The sequence below is a fragment of the Spermophilus citellus genome (assembly GCF_964194105.1).
Source record: "Spermophilus citellus genome assembly, chromosome: 10".
In the NCBI taxonomy this organism is placed as follows: domain Eukaryota; kingdom Metazoa; phylum Chordata; class Mammalia; order Rodentia; family Sciuridae; genus Spermophilus; species Spermophilus citellus.
The window spans coordinates 78,113,905-78,138,735 of record NC_138197.1 but is presented as its reverse complement, the minus strand read 5'-3'; the positions used below and the strand labels follow the sequence as shown (position 1 = coordinate 78,138,735).

General features: G+C 38.0%; 1 protein-coding gene across 5 annotated transcripts in view; it reads left to right on the top strand.

The window, feature by feature from the left end:
* R3HDM2 (R3H domain containing 2) overlaps positions 1–24,831 on the top strand; it is a 155,388-nt gene that overhangs the window by 6,902 nt on the left and 123,655 nt on the right. For 4 of the 5 annotated variants that reach the window (XM_081310452.1, XM_081310451.1, XM_081310465.1 and 1 more), the window contains exon 2: positions 19,128–19,248. The exons of the other annotated variant lie outside the window; for it this stretch is intronic. The gene's annotated coding sequence lies outside the window, so the exon portion shown is untranslated. The remainder of the gene's footprint in view (positions 1–19,127; positions 19,249–24,831) is intronic. 5 annotated transcript variants of the gene reach the window in all.

Sequence of the window (24,831 nt, the reverse complement as noted above, 5' to 3'; positions counted from 1 at the left end):
GATGTGGCTCAAGCGGTAGTGCGCTCGCCTCGCATGCGTGCGGCCCGGGTTCGATCCTCAGCACCACATACAAACAAAGATGTTGTGTCCGCCGAGAACTAAAAAATAAATATTAAAAATTCTCTCTCTCTCTCTCCTCTCTCACTCTCTCTTTAAAAAAAAAAAAATTATTATTATTTTTATTTTTTAGTTATAAGTGGACAAAATATCTTTATTTTATTTTTATGTGGTGCTGAGGATTGAACCCAGTGCCTCACAAATGCTAGGTGAGTGCTCTACGTGTGAGCTACAACCCCAACCCCTCCCCAGCCCTTTTTTAATATTTTATTTAGACAGGGCCTCACTAAGTTGCTGAGGTGGGTTTTAAATTCTCGATCCTTCTGCCTCAGCCTCCCCAGCAGCTGGGATTACAGATAGGCTTGCGCCACTGTGCCCAGCTGATACTTGTGAAAGCTTTTGTAGGCTTAATAAGAACTGGGAGGAAAATAATCAAGGCATTGACAATCCAAACTTAATACTGGATATACTTAAAATATTTTCTCCCTATCCTGGGACATTGTATTTCTTATCCTATCTTTGTGATTCTGTGTTAAAAAAAAAAAAAAGAAAATTTAGGACAGTGATCAATTTTCAGAAAGCAGTGTGTTGTGAGTGGGTAGCAGGTGAACACCATAAAAGCAGTGGTTATTTACTTTTTCTAATGCAGTTGAAGAAGCAGGCCCAGCATCTATCAAAATCAATAGGAAGAATGTGGTGGACCTTATAAATTCTAATGGACCTCTTTTCATCCTTGCCTTATTCTGTTTTTCTGCAGCTTTACCATTGAGCTACACTCCAGCCCTTTTTATTTTTTTATTTTGAGACAGGGTTTTGCTGAGTTGCTGAAGGCTTCCCTATGTTGCTGAGGCTGGCTTCAAATCTGCAGTCCTCCTGCTTTAGCCTCTGGAGTTGTTGGAATTACAGGTGTACGTCACCACACCAGGCTTCTCTGGTTCTTTTTTTTTTTTTTTTAAAGATTATTTTTTTCATATTTTTATCTTTTTTTTTTAGAGAGTGAGAGAGGAGAGAGAGAGAGAATTTTTTTTTTTTTTTTAATATTTATTTCTTAGTTCTCGGCGGACACAACATCTTTGTTGGTATGTGGTGCTGAGGATCGAACCCGGGCCGCACGCATGCCAGGCGAGCGCGCTACCGCTTGAGCCACATCCCCAGCCCCCTTCTCTGGTTCTTAAATCTGGTGACATAGCATCTTGGAGAATTTGTTAAGAATATGGTTTATAGCTGTGCTTAGTGGTGCTTGCCTGTAATTGTAGCTACTTGAGAGACTGAGGTAGGAGGATCACAAGTTTGAGGTCAGCCTGGGCAATTTAGCAAGCCTTGGCTCAAAACAAAAATTAAAAAAAAAAAAAAAGAAGAAGAAGAAATGTTTGTAGATAAAGCTTAGTAGTAGATCACTTGCCTAGCATGTGTCACTAGTATTACTTGGGTTCAATCCCCTGTACTTGGGTAAAAAAATAATATATGTATATATGGCCTATAAAACCCTTTGCTAGCCTTCTGAAACTTATTTTGTGTCATGTTTTCCTTCTTATGCTTCAGCCACCATGGCTTTTCTCTTCCCTAGGACCTTTGTATTTATTATAAATCCTTATGCTTTATATAATAGTCTTCCAGGTTTTCACCTTCCTTTACCTTTTCAGTCTAAACTCATTCCTTCATAGACCTTCCCTGAGCACCTTATCCAAAATTGTCAAACTTTAAAGTTATTTTGTTTGATATATTTTTTTTTTGTCCATAGTCTGGTCCATACATACAACTTAAAACCTATGAAAATAAGGACCTTGTTTATTAACTATTGTATTCCTAATGTCTATGATAGTCTCTCTTTGCACATGTATTAAATGAATGAAATTTGGGTGTCTGACTCTATTCCAGAGATTATGATTTTGTACATTTTGGAAGGAGCCTAGGAATTCATGTATTAACAAACATTCCAGGTGTTTCTGATGTCTTTGGTCAGTTCTCTTGGATGACATTTCATGATCTGATACTCTAATCCACTCTGATAACTTCACTTAGCATTTATTACTATAAACTGAGACATTTTGTGTGTCTTTCTCCAGTTCTAATCTCTTCCCTGAGCTCCAGACTCATTTATTCACTGGTCTCCTGAACATTTCCATTTGGCTGTTACGCAGTACCTCAACCTCTCCTTTCAACATAATCAAAGCAAAAATAATTTTTCAGGACTGAGGGTTTAGCTCAGTGGTAGTGTGTTTGCCTAGCATGAATGAGACCCTGGGTTTAATCCCCAGAACTATGAAACAAAAACAACAAAAAATATTTTCCCCAATTTTCTTTGTCCTTATACCACTTAGTTGTATAAGCCAGAAACTTGTATGTTAAACTTGAATTTCTCTTACTCTTTATTATCTGGTTGTTATAAAGTTTGTAGAGGGCTGGGGATGTGGCTCAAGCGGTAGCGCGCTCGCCTGGCATGCGTGCGGCCCGGGTTCGATCCTCAGCACCACGTACAAACAGAGATGTTGTGTCTGCCGAAAAAAACTAAAATAAATAAGTAAATTCTCTCTCTCTCTCTCTCTCTCTCTCTCTCTCTCTCTCTCTCTCTCTCCCCCCCCTCTCCTCTCTCTCTCTCTCTCTCTCTCTCTCTCTCCCCCCCCTCTCCTCTCTCTTTGAAAAAAAAAATAAAGTTATGTAGACTCATATCTCTCTTTCTTTTTTTTTTTTTTTGTACTGGGGACTGAACCCAGGAGTACTTTACCTCTGAACTACATCCTTAGTCCTTTTTATTTTTTTATGTTGAGATGGGTGTCACTGATTTGCTGAGAGTCTTGCTAAGTTGCTGAGGCTGGCCTCAAATTTATAATCTTCCTACCTCAACCTCCCAGCTTGCTGGGATTATAGGTGTTTGCCACCATGTTGCTTAGGACCTCGCTAATTTGCTGAGGTTGGCTTTGAACTTGGGATTCACCTGCCTCAGCCTCCCTAGTGGCTGAGATCACAGGCATGTACCACTGTGCCTGGCTGTAACTCATTCTCTTTAATTGCTCTTGAATCTTTCCATATCTCCATCATCATTGCCACTTCTTTAGTTCAGGAGACCATCATCTCTCATCTCTACAACTGTTATGGCCTTCAACTGACCTCCCTGCTCTAGTCTTGCTCCTTCCAATCTTTCACTTAGTTGTTTACCCTTACCCAAAGAAAATAGTCTGTTATTTTCTCCTGGTTAAAATCGCTTAATGTCTTTTGTTCAAAAGCTAAGGTTTTGCTGGCCACTGTATCTTACCTGCCTTATATTTTGCTGTTACTCTTTTTGTTCTCTGTGGTAGGTTTCAGTTACAGATCCCGTTACGTCTTCTTTCACCATCCTCGTTATCTAACTTTGCTGCCTTCAAATACACCAGGGTTTCTCCTTGAACACCTTTCTACCGCAAAACCACCACCACACAAAGACCATCACTGGGTTAGATCATGTTCTAAAATCCTTCAAAGGCATCTAAAACCTTTCACTTTGCCTTTTTGGAACCGATTTCCACAAAGCTTTTCGTTCTATACTTTCCATTCTGAGTTTCTTCTCACACCGAAGTTAAAATTGCTAGGATCGTGATCTCTGTAGTGCCAAAAGAGCTCTCCAGAGTATGTGATTTTGTTCTATTCCTCTACAGGCTATAAGGAAAAGAGAAAGAAATGGTTTGAGGCAAGTGTTCCAGCGGTGTATGGTCTAAGTTGTGATTTTGCCAGTTTTGCCTCTCCTAGCTAATACCATAACCTAGAGAGATTGTTCTTGAATCTGAATATGGGATAGAAAGCTGTACCAAAGCTTGAGGTAACTGAGACCCTGAACTTAGTTTTTGCCTTTGCTTCCTTTACCATTAAAGTTCTGTCTGTTGCTTGCCTGGTGCAAGACCCTGAGTTTGCAAGAAAAAACCCCAAAGGTTATTCTTTGTGTTTTGTATTCTATACCAGCTGTATTTTTGACCATGAAGAAATAGGAATAAGAGGTTTGTATTTGTAGTATTTTCCCTGAATAATAATGAGGAAATGTTTTTATTTTTAAACTTTAAAAAATATTATTATATCTTTATTATTTTTTAAAATCTTTAAAAAATACTTTTATTTATTTATTTCTATGTGGTGCTGAGGATTGAACCCAGTGCCTCACATGTGCCAGGCAAGTGCTGTACTTCTGAGCCATAACCCCAGCCCTATACCTTTATTTAATTATTTATTTTTATGTGGTGCTGAGAATCGAACCCAGGGCCTCACACTTGCTAGGCAAGCACTCTGTCACTGAGCCACAACCCTAGTCCAAGTATTTTTATTTTTAATTAAGTATGATGACTGAAAAATTAAGTAGATTTGACAAGTATGATAGGATAACTCTTTTTTTTAAACTTTATTTTATTTATTTTTATGTGGTGCTGAGGATCAAACCCAATGCCTCATACATGTGAGGCAAGTACTCTACCACTGAGCCACAAACAACACCCTCCCCCCATAGGAGAAATCTTGAAAGATACAGGTATGTTTGGTTTTTGCATGAGGGAGTAAAATTAGCTACATGATTAAAGCTTTGCTTTTTTTTTTTTTAATTACTTTTTAGTTGTAGATGGACACAATACCTTTATTTTTTATGTGTTGCTGAGAATTGAACCCATTGTCTCACACGTGCTAGGCAAGCGCTCTGCCACTGAGCCACAACGCCAGCCCCAAGCTTTGCATTTTTAACCCTGTTGATTATCAGAGGCAGCTGGGCACTGTGGCCCACACCTATAAATTCAGTGACTCAGGAGTCTGGGGCAGGAGGATTGTATGTTTGAGGCCAACCTTGGCAACTTAGTGAGACCTTATCTCTCTAAAGAAGTTAGGGATGGATGTAGCTCAATGGTAGACTGCTTCTGGGTTCAACCCAGTATGATCACCACCACCAAAAAATAAAATAAAATAAAAAATAAAAGTTCTGAGGCTTTGTTGATTCACCCCCATTTTAAGTCTGTTTCTTTCCCCATTTTCTTTACTTTTCTCTCTCCAACCCCCTTTGATTGGATTAAACACAGGGTAGACAAGTACTCTACCTCTGAGCTACATCCTCAGCCCTAACTCTGCTGAATCAGCGTCTTCATGTGCAAAATGGGGTTGATGGTCTGCTTCCATTTAGTGTAAAAGAAAACTGACTTTTAGAGTTATCCTTTAGGTTAGATAAGGTAATACTTCTTGATACATATATTGTTTTGAAATGTACTCATGATTGAAGATGTGCTTAATGGATTCTGAGACTAGGTTCAATATTTTTTTCTATTTACGTGTAGGTAGATTATACAAAAGAGGGATAAAAAGTATCTATTAGTATACATACTTTCCAAGTAGCCGGGATATATTTACCTCTGTTTTGTGGCCATAGTCAGCAAGCATAGCCTACCTCACAGAAAGTTTGTTAAACGTTATAGAACTATTAGTCTCTAAATAATATTCTCTAGTGCTATTAAAACCGGGAACAATTTTATTGTCAGACTCTTGTCCTTTATTTCTATGTGTTCTCTATTCCTCTCTCTGCCATTTCTCTTAGGAATTAATACTGCTTTCTTGTTTTTCTGTTTCTTAGTTTCTCATTGGTTGGGGAAAAATGGCAATTTTTTTTTTCCAATTTATTGGACTGACTGGACCTAGTTATAGTATCCATTCAGATCTGTAATTTGTTCCAGGCCATAGAGTCTCTTTTCTTTATTCTCTTTTTGTTGACTTGTATTTTATTCATTGTCTACAGTAGGGGACTGAAATTCAACTTTATCCCATTTACTTATGGTTAGCCTTGTGAGGCCCTCTGGAAAGATGATATCTTTTCAATTAAGAATTGTTGGTGGGGCTGTGGTGGTAGCTCAGGGGTAGAACACTTGCCTAGCATGTGTGAAGCACTGGGTTCTATCCTGAGCACCACATTAAAAGTAAATAAATAAATAAAGGTACTAAAAAAAAAAAAAGAATGGTTGAGGCGGGGCAGGGGAGAATTGGGAGAATTGTGGGTGTTTACTTGCCACTGTTTCACTTTACCAACCCTTCCTTTTTCACTTAACACAAATGTAACCCTATTACTTAACTGCTTTGGAGCACTGTGTACCTGTCATATAGTATTAGCTTAGAAATCAAAGAAACTGTCAGTTTTTTAGTCTATTTTAGAGTAATATATGTTTTCTTTCAGGACAGTACACTCTTTTTTTTTAATATTTATTTTTTAGTTGTAGTTGGACACAGTACCTTTATTTATTTTTATGTGGTACTGAGGATCGAACCCAGGGCCTTGCACGTGCCAGGCGGGCGCTCCACCGCTGAGCCACAACCCCAGCCAAGGATAGTACACTCTTCTCCACCACTGAGCCACAACCCCAGCCAAGGATAGTACACTCTTAAATAAGAGTTTCTAGATCTTCTCGTTTCTCTTTTTTTTTGGAGTGGGGTGGGGTTTGAGGGGTTGAACCCAGGAGAAGTTTATCATTGAGCTACCCACTTCTCAGCCCTTTTAAAACATTTTTTAGAATTTTTAGATAGGGTCTTGCTAAGTGACTGAAGGTCTTGTTAAGTTGCTGAGGCTGACTTCAAATTTGCAGTCTTACCTTAGCCTCCTTAGTCACTGGGATTACAGGTATATGCCACCATGCCCAGTAGAAAGAGGGATCTTTAATTAATGTTACAGAATTGCTTCCCAAGTAAGGATCTAAGGTCAAGAAAATTCATGAAAAAGCATTCTCTTCCATTCACTCAAACATTTAATAGGTGCTTTATTTGTTATTAAGTTACATGCTGAGAATACCAGGATAAATGGGACATTGCCCTTACTCTAAAAAAAAAAAAAAGCTTGTGATTTATTGAAGATTACAAAAAAGTAAATGAACTACAAGGTAATAAGTGTGACAAAGAGGTGATAAAAATATGAGAATGAAGAGGGATAGTTAGCTCAAAATGGCAAATTATATTCAGCTCTTCAGAAGAGGGTAAAGTTTGAATTTATCTCAATGGATTCATTAATTCAACCAGCATTTAAATGGCTACAGTTCTAGGTGCTAGGGTTAAAAAAACAGAAACAAACAACTGACCACTACTTACTTTCAAAAGAGTTCAAACAAGTCAGTCAGCAACTCTCTAGTCTAATGAACACTGAGAGGAATGTACAAGGGTGCTTTGGAGCACAAAGGAAGTCTGGAAAAACTTTCTGTCAGGGGATAATGCTCCAGCTGAATCTTGAAGGACCACTAGAGATTAGCTAGGTGGAGAAGTATGAGGAAGAAAGTTGTAGAGTGGAACTGCGTATGTAAGGGTGGAGGTGTAGAGCAGAGCAGCATGGGGCCTTTACCAGAGTGCAAGGTATAGAATGGATGTTTCTGGAGATTAGAGAAAAGGCTGTATAAGTAGGGGCCTAGTCTTTTTTTTTTTAAAGAGAATTTTTTAATGTTTATTTTTTAGTTTTCGGTGGACACAACATCTTTGTATGTGGTGCTGAGGATCGAACCCGGGCCGCATGCGTGCCAGGCAAGCGCGCTACCGCTTGAGCCACATCCCCAGCCCCTAGGGGCCCAGTCTTGAAGCCCCTGATAGGCAAAAAAATTTTGAATATGTCTTAAACTATGAGAGGATTTACTTTTTAAAAAATATTACTTATAGCAATTTGAGGACTACATTACAAAATAGATTGGGATCAGGGAATTCATTTAGAGACAGTCACAGTAATCCACATAAAAAGTCCAAAGTGGTCATGTAAATGTACAGTGATGGATGGATTCAAGTGATATTTAAGAGATACAGTCTGGGGCTGGGGATGTGGCTCCAGCGGTAACGCGCTTCCCTGGCATGCTGGGTTCAATCCTCAGCACCACATAAAAATGAAATAAAGATGTTGTGTCCACCGAAAACTAAAAAATAAATATTAAAAAATTCTCTCTCTCTCTCTCTCTCTCTCTCTCTCTCTTTAAAAACAAAAGATACAGTCTGTTAGACATGGAGATTGTGTGTGTGTGTGTGTGTGTGTGTGTGTGTGAGAGAGAGAGAGAGAGAGAGAGAGAGAGAGAGAGAGAGAGAGAGAAACATAGGCAGAGAGAGAATGAATAGTGGTAAGGGTGATCCCTTGGATGAATTCTATTTTTCTGGGTGCCAAGACAACTTAGTGATATCAGTGAATTAGGGAATATAGGAAAATGCTTGTTTGGGAATAAAAAGTTTTAGACTGGTTGAATTTGAGGTACCTGTGGAATCATGGAAATAAATTCATAGTAGGCATTTGGATATACTAGTATGGAGGTCAAGAGAAGAATTGGGGCCTGAAGAGAGATTTGGGAATCAGCAGTATACATTGAAGTTGAGGTGATGGGTTTGGGTCAGCTACGGGGCATGAAGAGTGGGTGGAGGAGACAGCTTTGGAGAACACTAGCAGTTAAAGGTGTAACTGGTCAAAGTGGAGCTCTGGAAGGAATCAGAGGAGGCCAGAAAGATGGAAAGCCAGTAATGTATGTGTGATGAGAACTAGGAGACTTTCAAGAAGGAGGAAGGTAGTAATAGTTATCAGATGTGGCGGAAAGTTTAAGTCTGATAAAGAAAGAGAAAGCTCACTGAATTTGTTACTTAAGTAATTAATAATTTCAGGGAGAGCAGAATCACTGGATTGATGAGTACAGAGGCCAAACTGCATTGGATTAAGGAATAAGTGGGAGGGAAGAAAAAATGGTAAGCAAGCTCTGCCTTTCCAGGTGATGCAGTGAAAAGGAGAAAGGACAGTAGTGAGAGGGAACATGGGGTTCAAAGAAGTGTTTTTTTCCTTTTTTTTTTTTTTTTTTTTGGTGGTGTTGGGGATCAAACCCAGGGCTTTTGCATGCTGGGCAAGAGCAGTACCACTGAGTTATATCACCAGCCCTCAAGGAAATGTTTTAAGGTGAGAGACTCAAGCATATTTGTATGTTGAGGGCAGCGAACAAGAAGAGAGGTGATTACCTTGTGAAATTCTTGAGCATGTAGAGAAAAAGTAGAAGAATTATAATCATTTTTTTTTCCTTTATTAAGATAAGAATGACAAGGTCAAGAAAGGGTGAGGAAAGAAAAAACTTCAAAAGTTTTTTTTTTTTTCAAGAAAGGGTATTTGGTATCTGAACAAAGGAATTTGAGGGAATTCCTGCCATAATTGTTAACATTTATATTCCCTGTGATATAGGAGACTTACTCTCTTAGGGTAGAGGGCTTGTGTGTTAAGGGTTGGTAGAATATCTTTGAGAAGAGAGGCAAATTTGAATAGCTGTTGAGAGAATGGGTGGAACAGCTGCTGACAAGACTCTGTGGCTAGGCAAACAAAGACATGGTGCCTGGGAGGGCATTCTAAGTATATAGAATAGCCTGGGCAAAGTCCTCAAGGACATTAAAGAATGTTATTATGTATGGATGTTGTTATGTCTGAATGCTGTTAGTTTGAATGACTGGAGAAAAGGCTGTATATACAGCCAGGTTTTATTTTATTAAAATATTTTTAAAAACTAGAATATTTATTGCATGACTATTGAAATTCTCAAGATGAACTAGATGCTGCAACAGCTGTAGGGCCTGATTTTTAAGATTTTATTAGAGCTTTATAGTTATACTATATAGTTATAATTGGGTTAAGGCCTGCTTTTTATGGTGGGCTTTATAAATTATGTTAAGGAATTTGGAATATTTTGAGGCAAAGATAGCTTTTGAAGTTTTTTTTTTTTTTCTCCTTCCTTTTGTGGTACTGGGGGTTGAACCTAGGGGCCTTCTACCACTGAGCCACATCCCTAGAGCTTTTATTTATTTACTTTTAAAAAATTTATCGGGGCTGGGGATGTGGCTCAAGCCATAGCGCGCTCACCTGGCATGCGTGCGGCCCCGGGTTCGATCCTCAGCACCACATACAAACAAAGATGTTGTGTCTGCCGAGAACTAAAAAATAAATATTAAAATTCTCACTCTCTCTTAAAAAAAATTTTTATTTATGAACTTTTATTTATTTACTTTTATTTCTCACTTAGTTACCCAGGCTGGCTTTTTTTTTTTTTTTTTTTTTTGAGAGCCACCCATGTAGTTTTATTTATTTTTACCTACTTAATTTTCAAGTTTTTAGAGCCACATTATGAAAAGCAAAAAGGAACAGGTACAAACATTCTCATATTGCATTTTGAACATAATGTATTTAAAATATTATTATTTCAGTACATAATTAGATCAGAATTATAAGAAAATTTACTACTTTTTAACAAATTGTGACATATTTCGCACCAATAGCACATCTCCATTTAATGCTCAATTTTAAGTTAAAGTGAAATACAGGTTGTGTTGAAGGGCAAAATATTCTGTATGCTTCATCTTTAAAAAATGTAAATTAGTTAGAATTAAATAAGTTGTTCAATCGCTTGGTACCTCCCTCTAGCCACTACCATTTCATTGGCAGGCAGCCACTGTATCAGACAGGAAAGAGCATTTCCACCTGCCCAGAAAATTCCCTCTTCCTTATTTCCAAGTTCCTTCTTTCAGACCCAGACACCACTTTCTGATTTCTATTATTGCAGGCTCCATATGATGGGAATATATGGAATATACTTTTTTAGTATATTAAAGTCTTTTTATGCATTGGTACTTTTTTTTTTTTCCTTTAGGTCTAATTGTTTTGAAGAATCATTCAAGCTGGGCCTGGTGGCACATGCCTGTAATTTGAGTGACTCAGGAGGCAGAGGCAGGAGGATCACAAGCATAAATGAGACCTGGGGGTCAGGGCTCTCTTCCATCCTCAGGCATTGGGGTGTTGTCTGGAAGTGGGTGTTAAACCAGAGCCCACACTGCCTTGCTGCTCAAATGCAAATCAGTGTTTCATAGCTTGTAGCAGGGATTCCAGGGGTCTCCCATCTATTGATTCACTGCCAGCCTCCAGCCTCAGGTTCTTGATTTGCTGCAAGATATGGCTTAGTCTGAAAGTGAGAACTGATGATTTCCAAGGATCATTTTCTTGGCACTGGCCCTCCATCCTTCCCTAACTACTTTGAATTCTATCCCATGAACACAACCTTCTCTCATTGCTCCAAAGGCCACTTCTAACCTCTTTGTCTAGGTGATCCAGTGCTCCCTTTGGTTTTTAAAGTTGTTGATTCTTCTGATTTTCTTTGTATGCTTCTTTGTTTTCTTTTTTCTGTTTGTTTCTGAGTAATGTTATCAATTCATTCTTAGTGCATCTATTTCCTGATGCTCAGGAGATAGTCCCGCTTTCTAGGGATCTTTAACACCTGTATAGCAGAGCAACCCAGGACTCCAAAAGCAGAGTGAAGCCTAGAGCCGAATTGCCCAATTTGATCTTGAACTTGGGATCCCACTGCTTTAGCTTCCTAAAGAGCCGGGATTATAGGCATGTGCCATGTTGCCTGGCAGAGCCTCTGAAGTTTTGGTACTGAGGATTGAACTCGGGCACTCAACCACTCAGCCACATCCCCAGCCCTATTTTGAATTTCATTTAGAGACAGGGTCTCACTGGATTGCTTAGTGCTTCGCTAAGTTGCCAAGGCTGGCTTAGTACTTGTTAGTTTGAATGACTGGAGGAAAGGCTGTATATACGGCCAGGTTTTATTTTATTAAAATATTTTTAAAAATTAGAATATTTATTGCATGACTGTTGAAATTCTCATGACTATTGAGACCCTCCTGAGCTGCTGGGATTCCAGGCATGTGCCACTGCACTCAGTACCTCAGAAGATTTTTATCAGGGAAATAGGTTGATTAGTTTGTATTTTAGAAAGGAAGCTATGCTGGAAATTTAATGAAAAGAGAGGATTTAGAGTAGAGGGAGAGACACTGTTGGGAGGCTCTTATAGCTCTGTAGTATATTAAAGTCAGGATAGACTGAGGTATATCAGTTGAGAAGCAACCAGCAAATCTCAGGAACTTGAAATAATGTTATTTCTCACCCATGCTACATGTGTCCATCAGGGATAGGCTAGAGACATTTAATTCTGAGACAAAGGATGACATAACAGCCACCATTGGTACATTGCCTTTTACTCTGCTCCATGTGGAAGAGAGCTCTGGAGGCTTTGCCCCGTTTATTAAATGCTCTGCACTGAAGTGGTGGGAGTGGGGAAGGGGGGACAGAAAATGAGAAGATCAGATGGATCCAGGAGATGGTACTAGAATTTGGCAATTGTTTAAATGTGGGAGGAAAGGGAAAGAAATGTGAATGAATGGCTGTCGGATTTGTTTTGGGTTACTGGGTTGGGTTGCTAATTGAGATAAGTAAAGGGCAAGTTTGGGGGTGGAGGAATGTTGGTAAAGCATTCATGTTTAGAAATGTCTAGCAGCTCATTATCTAAATAGGTCTGGAGCTCTGGAGAGAGGCAAGATTTAGGAGTACTCTGCTCACGAGGGGGTACAGTCCATAATAGGGGGTGAGATCACCCAGGGCAAACTTGTAGGATGACGAGATCTGACATGGAGTCCCAGGAAATATCCTTTGAAGGACCACTCCTGATCTGATGATACTGTACTTTGTATCCTTCCTCCACCTTTCTCTCTTTACTGGAGATTGAACCCAGGGGCATTCTGCTACTAAGCTGCACACCCATCCTTTTTTATTTTTTATTTTGAAGCAGGGTCTTGCTAAATTGTTAGCTGACTTTGAGCTTTGCATCCTCCAGCCTCAGGTTCTTGATTTGCTGGGATTATAGGCATGAGCCACTGTGCTGGGCTCTGACTTTGGATCTCAATGCCTTTGTGTGTGTGTGTGTGTGTGTGTGTGTGTGTGTGTGTGTGTGTATGTGTATGTGTGTTGGGGATTGAATTTGGATGCTTTATCACTGAATTACATCCTCAGTTCCTTTTATTTTTTATTTGAGACATAGTTTCGTTAAATTAAGATATTAATTTGCTGAGGCTGGCTTCAAACTTGTGATTTCCCCTGTCTCCCCTTACTAGTTGCTGGGATTACAGGCATGTGCCTTTGTGCTAGGTGCCTTTTGTTTTCTTTTGTTTTAGGGCTGGGGATGTACCTCATTTGGTAGAACTTATGGTTTACTTTCATGAGGCCCAGCATTTGATCTCCAGAACTGTAAAAATAAAAAAATAAAAAAGATTTGACATTTTGTGATCAAGGCAGTTTATATGTATTCCTAATAAGTAACCCACTAGTGATTTTTCTTTTTTTTTTTTAAAGAGAGAGAGAGGGGAGAGAGAGCGAGAGAGAGAGGGGAGAGAGAGAGAGAGAGAGAGAGAGAGAGAGAGAGAATTTTTTAATATTTATTTTTTAGTTCTTGGTGGACACAACATCTTTGTTGGTATGTGGTGCTGAGGATCGAACCCGGGCCGCACGCATGCCAGGCGAGTGCGCTACCGCTTGAGCCACATCCCCAGCCCCCACTAGTGATTTTTTTGAGGAAGAAATAAAAAGTAAGCTGGGAAGCTTTTTCCATGATTTGACATGTTCTATAGAGTATGTTAGTTCTTAGATCTATTTGTCTGACTGGAGGATTTATTGTTATTGGGCCTTAGATAGAATACGTTTTAATCTCCAAAATAGTAATTCCCATAAAGATACTGTTGATCTTTTTTTATTTCTAGCCCCAATAATTTTGTGGAAGAATTTTGAACTATAGGAAAGCTGAAGAAATGATACAGTGTACTCCAGTATGACCTTTACCTGTATTTATCGATTGATAATATTTTGCCACATTTAGGAGCTTGCTTTCTTCCCTCCGTTTTGCTTTTAAACCCCTTCTACAGGAGTATATGCAATATTAAAAATTTTTTGTAATATTTATTTTTCAATTGTAGTTGGGCACAATACCTTTATTTTACCTATTTATTTTTATGTGGTGCTGAGGAGGATTGAACCCAGAAGAGCCTCACACGTGCTAGGCGAGCGCTCTACTGCTAAGCCACAACCCCAGCCCACAAAAATTTTTTTGTAGTTTAGTATGTATTAGGAATTTTTATTTCTAATTTTTATTAGAAATAAATTACTAACACTAGGACACTTCACCCTAAAATTTCTTAAGAATCTAATCACTGAAGAACAAGTGTTTTTTTATATTAAAATGCCATTTTTATATTAAAATGTTTATATTTTTTATATTAAAATGTTTTTGTATTAAAAATGCCATTTTCAAACTCATTATCACAAAATATTTTACAGTGATACATGTATATAGTTTATAAATTTTCTCAGTTATTGCAATATGCTTTATAGCTCCACATTTATTCAAGTGTCATTTGTTACATTTAATTATCATGTTTGTAGTGTTCTTTGTGTCCTAATTCAGAGCAGTGTTGTTTTTTTTTTTTTCATGTCATTGTTTTGTTTTTCAATATTGTGGACTACTGACCCCAAGGCCTCATACTAAGCAAATGCTCTAGTGCTGATCTATATACCCAGCCCTTTTAAAATTTTGTTTTTGAGATAGGGTCTTGATAACTTGTCCAGGTTGTCCTCTAACTTGTGATCCTCTTGCCTCAGCTTCCTAGTAATTAGGATTACAAGTGTATGCCACTGTTCCTGGCTTATCATTGATACTTTTTAATTAATTAATTTTACAGAATAATGCATTTTGACATATAGTTGTCATTGATATTTTTGAAGAGTCTAGGCCAGACTATTTTGAATAATATTCTAGTTTAGGGGCTGGGATTGTGGCTAGCATGTGCAGGGCCCTGGGTTCGATCCTTAGCACCACATAAAAATAAATAAATGGAATAAAGGTATTGTGTCCAACTACAACTAAAAAAAAAAAAAAAAAAAAAATTCTACAGTTTGGATTTGTCATTAGATTCGGGGTAAACATGTGACAAGTATACTACCTAGGTGATGTTGTGTGTATATAATGTTACTTTGTCCAGTTATTGGTGTTGTTAAGTTTGATCACTTGGTTAAGTTTATGTCTGCTAGATTTCTTCATTGTAAATGTACCTTTTTCCTTATTGTAATTAAGAAATTATATTTGAAAGCCAGACATGTGGTACATACCTGTAATCCTATCCATTCAGGAGGCTAAGATGGAAGGATCATTTGAGCCCAGGAGTTCATGATTAGCCTAGTCAATCTAGTGAGGCCACTGTCTCCAGAAAAAAAAAAAAAAAAAAAAAAAAAAAAAGGAGGAGGAAGATGAAAGAAGGAAAGAAACAGTCTGTGGGATGATTTTTTTTTTTTCCCAGTCCTGGTGATTGAAGCCAGGGCCTGCCGCATGCTAGGGCTCTTCCACTAAACTGCATCCCCAGCTCTGTGGGATGATACTTTCAAGATTTTGTGATTCTTGTATTACCTTTTCCCCAGTGGCATTGGCATGTATTGATGAGCATTGTCCGAATCTGTTATTAAATTGATGATTTCAAAATGTTCATTCTCAGATTATCTCATTCCGTTTACATTTGCTAGTTATAGTTAGTATTGTTTTATGGGGGGAAAATCTTAATTTTCTCCTTTTTGAGGTCAATGGAATTGTTATTTTTAAAAAAGTTATGATCCTTGCTGTCAGTATTAAAAGTCCCAACAAGATTGACTGGTTAAAAAAAAACCTACAATTGTCCTAAATTGAACCCAGGGCCTTGTAAATGCTAGGCAAGTGCTCTACCCCTGAGATATGTTCCAGCCCCTTTAAAAAATATTTTTTTGGGGTACTGGGGATTGAACTCCGGGGTGCTCGACCACTGAGCCATGTCCCCAGCCTTATTTTATTTAGAGACATTTATTTAGGGTCACACTGAGTTGCTTAGCCCCTCATTTTTGCTGAGGCTGGTTTTGAACTCACAGTCCTCCTGCCTCACCCTCCCAAGCCACTGGAATTACAGGCATGCCCTACCAAGGCTAGCCCCTTTAAAAGTTTTTTATTTTGAGACTCGATCTTGCTAAATTGCCCAGGCTGGCCTTGAATTTACCTTCTGCCTCAGTTTCCTGAATGGCTGGGATTATAGGTGTATGCTACCACACTTGACTTCCTGAAGTCAATAGTTTCTGACAGAACCTTGATTTCTTTTGTGGGATCCTTTATGGGAAAGTTACCTCTCATTCCTTTTTTTTTTTTTTTTTTTAATACTAGAGATTGAACTCAGGAACACTTAACCACTGAGCCACATCCCCAGCCCTTTTTTTTTTGTTTTGTTTTGTTTTATTTAGAGACTGAGTTGCTGAGATTTGCTTTGAACTCACTATCCTCCTGCCTCAGCATCCCGAGCTGCTGGGATTGTAGGTGTACACCACTGCTCCTGGCTACCTCTCATTCTTAAATATTTTCCTTTTATTATTTATGGGATCAGTTATTTCTAGTAAAAAATAGATTCCAGACTTTAGACCCTTTGAATCTTCCCAGATATTATAAAATTATCTAAGCTGAATTATTTCACAGAGTGAAGTGAACTATAGGTATCTGTAGAGAAAAGAGATATTGCACAACAGATTGGCATTTTATTATTCCCCCCCCCACCCCCAATTGGTGGTGACATGAAAGTGAAAATAAGTATGAATATCCTGTTACTCTTATGTAGTCCAGGTTGTAGTCACTTATGAATTGTTTCAGTCTTCTTCATATTTTTTGTGGTTCCTGAGATTGACCTAGGATTGCCTAGCCTTGTGAATGCTAGGTAAAAGCACCCTGAGCTACATCCCCAACCCTTTAAATTTTTTTTTTTTTTATTTTGAAACAGGGTCTTGCTAAGTTGCCCAGGGCTGGCTTTAAACTTGCCTTAGCCTCCAAAGTAGTTGGGATTATAGGTGTGCATCACCTTGACTGGCTGATTTGTTTCACTTTTTGTGTCTTGGGCTGTCTGAATTAAAATAAAAATTGTCTTAGCTAGGGAAACTTCCAAACCCCCTTTGTACTTTGGGCTTTGAACCTGCATCTTGAATTCCTTCTTATGTATATTTTACATATTGGACTGTGAATACAATGTAGGAAACTGACCTGAAGTTAGGGTGTTTATTGTATTGAACATTTCTGATAGAGTTTAGTTTCATAGTTCCTTAAGAGGTCTGATATTTTAGAAAATCCAAAATGGAGTTAGTCTTAGAAACAGGTGTGTGGTGCATGTTTGTGATACCAGCAGCTTGTGAGGCTGAGGCAAAGGATCTCAAGTTTGAGGCCAATCTCAGCAACTTATTGAGACCCTGTCTCAAGACAAAAATTAAAAAACTAGGGGGCTGGGGTTGTGGCTCAGTGGGAGAGTGCTTGCCTAGCTTGTGTGAGGCATTGGGTTCAATTCTCAACACTGCATATAAATAAATAAAATAAAGCCCATTAACTACTAATTTTTTTTTTTTAATTGAAAACTAAGGATGTAGCTCAGTGGTGAAGGGCTCCATCTGAGGTTAAATCCCCAATACCCAAACAAACAAACAACAGCAACAAAAACCTTAGAATTGGTATGTGATACAGCAAAATCACTTAATGGATCCAGTAGTTTGAGAATAAATGTACTTCTTTCTTTTTTTTTTAATATTTATTTTTTTTAGGTGCAGATGGATACAACACAATACCTTTATTTTTATGTGGTGCTGAGGATCCAACCCAGGTCCAGCCCGTGCTAGGCGAGTGCTCCATCACTGAGCCACAATCCCAGCCCCCCCCCTTTTTAGTATCTACATAAAAATAAGACATGTCTTTCTTTTTTTAAAAAAAGTTTTTGGGCTGGGGATATGGCTCAAGTGGTAGCGTGCTCACCTGGCATGTGTGAGGCACTGGGTTCGATCCTCAGCACCACATAAAAATAAAATAAAAAGATATTGTGTCCACCTAAGTCTATTTAAAAAAAAATTTTTTTAGATGTTGATGGGCCTTTATTTTATTGATTTATTTTTATGTGGTGCTGAGAATCGAACCCAGTGCTTTACACATGCTAGGCAAGTGCTCTACCACTGAGCCACAACCCTAGCCGCAAGACATGTCTTTCCCATCCATAAAAAACATTTTATTCTGAAGGTGAACCCCATTAATCTATTTGTGCTTTCATTTGATGTGGAAACATAAACATGGTTTGTAAGGAAGGTGAAGAGGTGTTAATATGTTCTGTTCATATATTTAAAGTCCTGCATGTTATCCCTGAGGGAGAATGCAGAATATTTTTTGGGTGTGTGTGATCATTTCCAGAAGTCATAGATAGTCTTTTAATTAACCATTGCTAACCTTTTAGTTGACTTATAGATGTATCATTTTATGTAGATGACTGCTTTAAGATTGCTTAAGAGAATAGCTGCCTGGCAACATAAAAGTATGGATATTAAAATGAATTGCATGCTTTCCAACTATTTCTATTACTTGGCTAAATTTAGAACTATGTAGAGCTCTTGTAGAATTGAAGTCTCTGGGGATTTTAATAGTTAAGGCAGATGGTATTCAGCTTTTCAGAGTAAGAAAGAAGAAAGGTAGCTTCCAATTAATTTTTGCACTAGAACCAAGTCACTTAATTAAAACATAGCATTCAAGCCAGTCATGGTTGGTGCACACCTGTAATCCCAACAACTCAGGAGGTTGAGGTAGGAGGATCACAAATTTGAGGCTGGCTTCAGCAATTTAGCGAGGCCTAAGAAACTTAGCAAAAACCTGTCTCAAAATTAAAAAAAATTAAAAAGTGGGGAGTGGGGGGCTGGGCTACCCCGAAAACTAAAGGCCAATTGTTTTCTCTAATATGTGGATGCTAACTCATAATAAGGGGGACAGGTAGAGAAGAATAGAAGTACTTTGGATTAGACAAAGAGAAATGAAGGCAAGGGAGAGGAAATGGGAATAGGAAAGATAGTAGAATGAATCAGGCATTACTATATCCTATGTGCATATATGATTCCACAACCAATATAATTCTATATCGTGTGTAACCAAAAGAATGAGAAATTATATTCCATATACGTATAATATGTCAAGATACATGCTATCATGTATAACGTTTTAAAAAGAATAGAGGGGGTCTGGGAATGTGGCTCAGTTGTTAAGTGCCCCAGGTTCGATTCCTGATACTTAAACAGACAAATAAACAAATAGAGTCCAGTGAAATAGCAGAACTATTGTGAGACTTTTGATTGATTACTGTATTGCGGAAAGATTGTTAGAGCTGGATTCAGAGTGGTTAAAGAGATAATTTTTTTTTTCCCTTCCCAGGTGAATTGCTAGAGGCTATCCACTACCTTTTCCCAGTGTCTCTCCAAGTTACATTTGATAAATACTATTCTTAATACTTTACCTTGGATGGATGAGGTAATACATCTCAGCTAGTAATCAGGTGAGCATCATACTTGATTGCTATGGGAATTTTATGGTTTGTAAGGAAGGTGAAGAGGTGTTAATATGTTCTGTCCATATATTTAAAGTCCTGCATGTTATCCACTACCTTTTCCCAGTGTCTCTCCAAGTTACATTTGATAAATACTATTCTTAATACTTTACCCTGGATGGATGAGGCAATACATCTGGGCTAGTAATCAGATGAGCATCATACTTGATTGCTATGGGAATTTTATGATGATGTTGGAATTGTTGTTGTGAATTCAGACTAGAGTTTATATAGGATATTTTGGCAAGAAACTTAATTATTCCATGTATATTTTTTTGTACATGGAGTGTGAAGAACTGTTGATATAGTTGGGTAGGACCTCAACACAAGAAATGGCAGATAAAAGAATAGTTACTTTGAGTAGCTAATTCAAATTAAATGTAAGTTAAAAATAGAATAATATTTTATATACGATGAATATGATGTGTTTAGTACCTGATTTGGCAATCGGAAAAGTAGTATTTTTCATTACTATAGCATGAAGTTTGGACAAAAACACAAATTTATTAAAAACTGACAAGAAAAATTTGTAAAAATGAAACAGTTATTGTGAATCTTGATTTATACAAATGGAATTATAAATTAGCTGCACTCGGCGGCTCAGGGGATTTACTAATAAAATATTATGAAGGAGGTTATGGGATGTTTTCTTATTTTCTTTTTCTTTCTTTCTTTTTTTTTAAATCTCCATATGAGAATATGAGAACATATGTTTCTTTTGTAATTGGAGAGGGGAAACATTGTTTTTGTGTTTGTGTGGCAGGGGTGGTTCTGGGAACTGAACTTAGGGTCACTTAACCACTGAGCCACATCCCCAACACTCTTTTATATTTTATTTAGAGACAGGGTCTCACTAAATTGCTGAGGCTGGCTTAAGCCTCCTGGGCAGCTGGGATTACAAATGTGTACCACCATGCCTAGCATAGTACTTAGTGAAAAAAGAAAAGAAAAGGGATAAAGGGGCTGTGTGCTATTGCACACACCTGAAATTTCAGTGACTTGGGAGACTGAGACAGTAGAATTGCAAGTTCAAGGCTACCATAAGCAATTAAGTGAGACCTCTCAAAATAAAAATTGAAGAAGAAAGAACTGGGGATGTAGCTCAGTGGTAGAGCACCCCTGGGTTCAATCCCCTGTACTACAACAACTGAATAAATAGGAATAAAGGGTTATGAATCAACTCTAAATTGTGCAATACTCCAGCTTCTTTTTTGTTTTTTTAATTATTTTTTAGTTGTAGTTGTACACAATACCTTTATTTTGCTTATTTATTTATATGTGGTGCTGAGGATCGAACCCAGCGCCTCAGACATGCTAGGCAAGCGCTTTACCGCTGACCCACAACCCCAGCCCCTCCAGTTTCTTTTTCTCCTCCAGTTGACTTGTTTTTCACTACTGGAGTGGTGGTCTATCTCTAATTATAGATAGATACTACCTATCTCTAAGTATCAGGTTCTTTGTTTCCTGGGTTTTCCAAATTTTCCTTTGAGTAAGTGCTTTCCCTTTGTATTGCAGCTGAAGTTTTTATAAAATAACTTCATTGTACTTAATCATTACTTAATCAGTTAACTAACAAATTTCTTCCTCTCTCCTTTCTCTTTTCCCTGTCATGCCCTCCCCCTCTTGTAGTGGGGATTGAACCCAGGGCCTCTAGCTTCTACAAGCAAGTGCTCTGCCACTGAGCTACATCTTCGTCCTAGCTTAGCATTTTGGTGTCAAAAAGTGACCCTGGCAAAATTTCAAGAGGACAGTATTATATGGTTTTCTAGAGTAATACTTAATTTTAGGGCTGGGGTATATCTCAGTGCATGTGCAAAGCCCTGTATTCAGTCCCCAGCACCCCTCACCACAAATAAACCAAACTTCTAATTTTAACATTAGAGTGGCCCTTGGGGTGACAAGAAAGAATATTGGATTTTTCCACAGGTTCCAGGTTCATAAAAATTCTTAAAAATGAATCTTTGGAGGCTAGGCATTATTCTGGGGTGGTTGGATTTTGTGTGTATTAAAGACTAGCCATGTGGAGATAAAACATGATCAGTTAATAAGATATAATGGATTAGCTTGTGGGGAAAAAGGAAAAAAAGGTGGGGGTAGATCTAAAAATCAAAGGGAGATCAGTAGAAGAAAGAGACCAAGGGGTGGGAGATGAGGAGGGAGGGGAGAAGTACTGGGGAGTGATACTGGTTAATTATATTGTTGTATAGTGTGCATGTACGAATATGTAACAACAAATCCCATCAATATGTACAACTATAATGTACCAAAATGTGGATAAGAGGGGGCTGGAGCTGTAACTCAGTGGCACACTGCTTGCCTAACATGTGTGAGGCACTGGGTTTGATTCTCAACACCATATATAAATAATTAAAATAAAAGTCCATTGACAACTAAAAAACTATTTTAAAAATGTGGATAAGAAAGATATAATGGATTAGATCCTGTGATGTGGACAATTGAAGTCAATTGTGTAGTACAAATAAATGCACAAGAATAGAAGAGATAAATCAATATAGAAAGGTTTCATGGAAGAGGTAGGAAAAGAACTGGCCTTTTTTTTTTTTTGGTACTAAGAATTAATCCTAGAGGTGCTTAATTATTGAGCCACTTTCTCAGCCCTTTTTATTATTTTTTATTTTGAGACAGGTTCTCACTATATTGCTTAGGGCCTCGCTGAATTGCTGAGGCTGGCTTTGAACTTTAGATCCTCTTGCCTCACCCTTCTAGGTTGCTAGGATTACAGGTGTACTCTACTGCACTGGCTTGATTTGGGCTTTGAAAATAGAGTAATAAACAACATTTCAGCTATCATATTTCATACATGCATTTTTCTTTCCTTTCCTTTTTTTTTCTTTCTCTCTTTTTTTCTTTTTTGTGGTACTGGGGATTCTCACATGCTAGGCAAGTTCTCTACCACTGAGCTACATCCCCAGGCTTTCTTTTAAATTTTATAAGGCAGGGTCTGACTAAATTGCTGAGGCTGGCCTTGAACTTGTGATCTTCCTGTTTCAGCCTCTGAGTAGTTGGGATTAAAAGGATGTGTCACCAAGTTGTACTTTTCTTTCTTTTTTTGGTTAGACAAAATACCTTTATTTTATTTATCTATTTATTTATTTATTTATCTATCTATCTATTTATTTATTTATTAAAAAGAGAGAAAGAGAAATAATTTTTTAATATTTATTTTTTAGTTTTCAGCAGACACAACATCTTTGTTTGTATGTGGTGCTGAGGATTGAACCTGGGCTGCACGCATGCCAGGCGAGCGCGCTACTGCTTGAGCCACATCCCCAGCCCCATATTTTATTTATTTTATGTGGTGCTGAAGATTGAACCTAGTGCCTTACACATGCTAGGCAAGGGCTCTATCACTGAACTACAACCCCAGCCCATGTACTTTTCTTTTTTACAAATTTTTCTTTTTTTCCCAATAGAAACAGGGTCTTGCTATTTTGCCCAGGCTGGTCCTGAACCCCTGGGCAAAAGTGATCCTCTCCTGCTTTAGGTTTTGAATACTACAAGTGTGGTGACATGTGCCTATAGGCCCAACTAAGTTGGCTACCCAACTTTTTATTATGGAAAATTTTAGACATTCAAAAGTAGTGAAAGCAGGGCATGGTGGCACAAGCCTGTAATTGCAGTGGCTGGGGAGGCTAGGTTTAAGCATCATGGACAAATACAGAATAACTAGTGTGAAATATCAACTTAATGTATATGTATTTACAGTGAAACACTCAGTATTGGATTGCATTTTAGCCTTGTTCATTCAACACACCATTAATTTAGTGGCAATGAAACAATGTAGTCTTTGTTCTTCTCTATAAGTAAATAATTACACTAATTGACTGTAAGCTATCAAGGAAGTCTTTCTGGAGTAGAGCCTTAAGAGACAAGTAGGGCAGGGGAAATTCTATATTAGCAGCTCTAAAACTTTTTGGTGTATGTCCGACCTCTTTACTATTTTAAGAACCCTTATGGACCCCAAGGAACTATTTACTTATGTGGGTTATATTTATTAATTTTGAACTCTAGCCAGGCACATCCCTCAAATCCCAGCTACTTGGGAGGCTGAGGGAGGAGGATCGAAATTTCAAAGCCATATTCAGCAATTTAGTGAGGCCCTAAGCAACTTAGTGTGACCTTGTCTCAAAATGAAAAATTAAAAGAACTGAGGGTGTGGCTCAGTAATCAAGCATCCCTGGGGTTTAATCCCTGGCACCAAAAATTTAACTCTATTAGAAGTTAAAACTAAAAAACAAATAATTTAAATACTTATTGATTAATTAAATATAATAATCGGGCTGGGGATGTGGCTCAAGCGGTAGCACGCTCGCCTGGCACGCGTGCGGCCTGGGTTCGATCCTCAGCACCACATACAAACAAAGATGTTGTGTCCACCGATAACTGAAAAATAAATATTAAAATTCTCTCTCTCCTCTCTCTCTCCCTCTCTCACTCTCTCTTTAAATAAATAAATAAATAAATATAATAATAAACATGCCTATAACACTTTAAATTTTTTTTTTGTTTTGTTTTTGTGGTTTTGGGGATTGAACTCAGGGTCTCACACATACTAGACAAGTACTTTATCACTGAGCTACACCCCTCCCTTAAAAAGCTTTTTATTTTGTGGTGCTGGGGATTGAACCCAGGGTCTTGTGCATGCCAGGCAAGCATTCTACCAACTGAGCTATATCCCCAGCCCCATTAAAAGCTTTTCTGAAACAAAAAATTTAATGAGGCGGGAGGAACATTGTTTTACTTCTGCAAATCTCTGTAATCTCTGAATTAATAGAAGACAGCTCGATTCTTATATCAGCATCTGTGTTCAGTCTATTGCAGAATGTCATTTTAGTTGAAGTATATGAAGAAAATCCAGCCTCAGGGATATGTAATTGGAAATGGGAGGAATATTTAAATATTCTCTTCAGGTGATGATGATTATTTTCTTTGATATTACAGCCAAAGTAAAAAAATGGTAGTTTTTTTAAAGGCTACTTGCAATGTTGAATGTGAAACTATATAATGAACCTTCAATACTTGGCAATATTAAAATCATTTTTGAGTCTGGGGATACAGCTCAGTGGTAGCAAACTACATGCCTAACGTGTGTGAAGTTCTGAGTTTGATCCTCAGTACCACAAGGGAAAAAAAAGCCATTTGTCTATGTTATACATTGAATAGTTTTTTTTCTTTTTTTTTTTTTGGTACTAAGTATTGAACTCAGAGGTACTCCACTGAGCCACATCCCCAACCCTATTTTGTATTATATTTGGAGACAGGATCTCACTGAGTTGCTTAGTGCCTCGTCATTGCTGAGGCTGGCTTTGAACTTGAGATCCTCCTGACTCAGCCTCCCAAGTTGCTGAGATTACAGGCATACGTCACTGCACCCAGCTTGAATAGTTCTTTTACCCTCTTTTACTTATGTGTGATTTGGAAACATGAATTGATCAGTTGGAAAATATTGGTTCACTGAGTTATGTAGACCTTTCAAATGTTTGATTTATTTCATTATTTAAAAAATATATA